We start from the raw sequence: 3,659 nt of genomic DNA, 5'->3' as shown, positions 1-3,659 counted from the left end.
TTCCAGCCAACGTGATCGGGCTGGAGGGTGAGGAGCTTTCCAAGACAGCAAAATTCGACGCCGTGCCAGCAGTGATGTGAAAGCGATAATATCCAGTTGCTTACGACTAAGGTTCAGGGTGGCGTCCTCAGAAACACCAAAAATGGCAACTAGTGGACATGGTTTGAGAGTAACGCTCAAAACATGAGAGAGCACTTCAGAGTAAAAAGTCCAGTATAATTGAAGTGACGGGCAGGCAAAAAACATATGAGTTAAATCACAGGGGGAGGTGTTGCATCTGTTTCACAGGTCAGGAATGCTGGGGTATATTTTAGATAATCTAGATGTTGAGAACTGTAATCTGTATACCGTCTTAAACTGAATAAGGGAGAGTCTTGCACATGAGGCTGAAGAATGAATTCTGTCAATTACTTTGTCCCAGTAACCTTCAACAAACTGAAGACCCAGTTCCTGTTCCCAGCTCGAGGTAATTTTCTTGGTTGAGTAATTGCCCGATGCCATAATTAAAGTATAGATTTGTGATATTAGAGCCTTACTGTGAGGCTTCAACTGGAATAAGTCTTCCCACCAAGGCTTGAGAGGCTGACTTGGAAACTCTGGCAAGATAGAAGATGCACAGTGTCTTATTTGAAAGTAGCGGAACAAATGATACGAGGGCAAATCATACAAAGAACAAAGTTCACTAAAGCTGAGAAAAATGTTATCTTTGAAGATAGTTTTAAGTTTGAGTTAAAGTAAATGATAAAAGGCTGCCACATCTGTGAGGATAGTTTTAAGGCCTGCCACTTCTTTGGCCGCCCACTTGTCCAGTTGCCTCAAATTTTTTAAGGGCACACTGCACATGCAGATTTTAAGTTTTCAGCTAATAGCTGTTTGGAAAGAGCCTTGTTGGTGCAAAATAACTATTTTATGTCTGTCAAAATTTGTTATCGTTGGCATTTTTTCATAGATTCAACTAAAGAAATGGGAACAAATTATATGTTTTTGTAACAAAGTGCCTAAAGTTATCATTTAAAATCGGTTCTTTGCCTAGTTGTCTGTTATGTGGGCACAACACCGGTTCATCCCTTGAGATAGGTGCCTTTTTCTGTTAATTTATCGGTCAGTGTTAAGGGGTTTAACACAAAAACAAAACTGGACTGAAAATAAATGAAAAAGCAGCTAGTGTCTAAAGAAAAACATTGAAAAACCTTCAGAAAGGCTGAAGAATATTGCTCAAAAGCACTTTAAAAATGTCAAGAAAGTCAGGTTGCTTGGAGGTAAAATATAGAGGAAAGAGGTTTTTTAGGACTTGTGCAGAATAAACTATTGCTGCATATTTTATAGTAACGTCTTCTCACATTGGAAAGAGACTTGATGACGTTGGTAAATACCTGTAATACTGTATTAATATTTGTCATGAACACAGCTTTTTAACATAACCTGTAATTCTCCAGGCTAATTTAATTAATAATGTGTTCATTACAAGTCACGTTGTGTTAATACCACTGTGAGTAGCACTGTGAGTAACGTGAGCTGGATATGCTAATATGTGTAGCATCCATTAGTGCAGATAAACACCAGTTAATCAATACTTTACACTTTTTAAACTTTGAAAAGAATAAATAAATAAAAAAAATTCTATATATCTTATTATCCATGAATACTTCTCAGAAAAGTTTACTTCTCAGAAACTTTAAATGCTAATTATAATAATTGTACCTAACAGTTATAATAATTGTTAATGGCTTGCAGTTCGATAGTAGTTTTGCTTGTTAAGCTGTGTTTGTTTGGATTGTGGGTTACCAGTGCTTGCTATTATCAAAGGAATCTACAGACATATTGAAGGGTACTAGTATGAGTGGACAGCCAATAGCTTATTTAGTTTGGTGAGTTATGGAGTTAAGTAGGTCAGACAAAGTACTGACACAAATTTTGGCTCTTTTGGTCAAACTGTTGTTGAATTGTGTTTGTAAGTGTGACGCCAATATGTGGCCTCTGTTTCTCTTGTTCTTTGTGTCTGCGCGTGTGTTTTATTGTGTGACGGTAGCTTATATTTAGTTACAGTTTTCAACCACTCTCATTTTATTAATTTTATTTGGCTAACCTACCAGACACCGGCTCTGTACTCCACTTTATGGCTCATAAACTGAAAGTCTTTTAAGCATCCTTCTCAGAAACTGGATCAGTTTGTGCCATAAACAACCTGATTAAGAGGAAAGCTCTTTACGTGAACGTACCTCTGCTGGGCCTGTTGTTGTCTGTCCTGCTGTGTCAGGTTAGCAGTGGTGTAATGACTGTCTGGTTGCACAGACAACACACGCACTCACACTAGGCAAAAGCACAGCGGCCAAAGCAAACATAATTAAAGTGAAGTGCACTTAAGAAGAATCCAAGTGTCATTTGAAGTTACTGCACATAGGCAGGAGAATAAAGTTTGTTTTGAAAAGCATGCGACACTGATTTAGATCCAGTCTGCTTGAGAAAATATGAGCAGGCGAACAAAGATTCCCAGAGTTAGTGGGAAAAAGGCGGATAAATTTAGGTGTTCATTTAAATAACACAAGGGCTGTGTAGATTTTATGAATTTTAAAAGCTCAGCCCTGCCCTTGTGTGGTTTCTATTGTGACATTCTATTGTCATTGCAAATCTTCCAGCTGCACAAGCCAGAAATGCTTTTTCACAGTTACACGGTGAAAAAATTAAAGATGCTCAGAGAACCAGTCAAACCAGTTCAGCACAGCTGAGAGAAACTTCAGACAGACAACAGACAAAAATCATTATCTGTGTCTACTGTGTGAATAAAATATCATTTTAAATTTAGCAGAAAGTAAAAAGGGAAAAGATGACCAAATTGCCCAGTTATGGCGACTGGGCGCTTTTAAGATGGAGGCGTTTCCTGTTTTGACATCTTCCGGGGAGCGGTGAAGGTGCTAAGGGGAGGAAAAGTGGAGGATAACATAGAGCCATAATCCCCCATAATCCACCCTTCTCTCGCCAGTGGGGGCGCAGGCTACGTGCCGCTCTCTCCACGCTTCCGTCTGCTGTTTGTTTTGAAATTTCAGAAGGCCCATGGCACAGCGGTGGGGGCACGTGCCTCTGAGACATGTGACTTTGGATGGAGGACAAACGAGGACACACGGACACATACTGACCACCATGAACATCTACTGCAATGTCCAATGTTGAGTACATTAGGGCATAACTTTTCTTAAACCAGAATGATGTGCTCATCCCCAACTGCGTCTCGAGGCTTAAAATACCCAACTTGTGTAGCTTCTCTCCATTTATTTCTTCTCCTTTTTTGCTAAACATTGAAGAGCATATAGCTGCAGAATCTTTCATTTGGATTTAATCACACAAAGTATTACTAGCGGTGCTTTTTGTGGATGTATCTTGTTTATGAGCCACTGATTCAATAAGCAGCATGTGGAAAGCATCCATGCAGTAAACAAAGCTAAAAAGTGGGAACGAGGCCTGTTTTTTGCACGCGATTGTTCACATAAAAAGTGATAGACGCCCACGTGTGATCACCATATGAAGGCATGCATGGGAATGCTTTTCAGAGGTCACAGAGATAACCACACTGATGCCTTTGCAGCATTTGTCACCAATCAGAACACCTCCTCCAGAGCACTGATCATCATCTGACATACTTTATTCTGTAGGTATCAGAGGTG

The sequence above is a fragment of the Perissodus microlepis genome, chromosome 23 (assembly GCF_051167445.1).
Source record: "Perissodus microlepis isolate ML-2025 ecotype Zambia chromosome 23, ASM5116744v1, whole genome shotgun sequence".
Lineage (NCBI taxonomy): Eukaryota > Metazoa > Chordata > Actinopteri > Cichliformes > Cichlidae > Perissodus > Perissodus microlepis.
Note: the sequence above shows the minus strand (reverse complement) of the source record.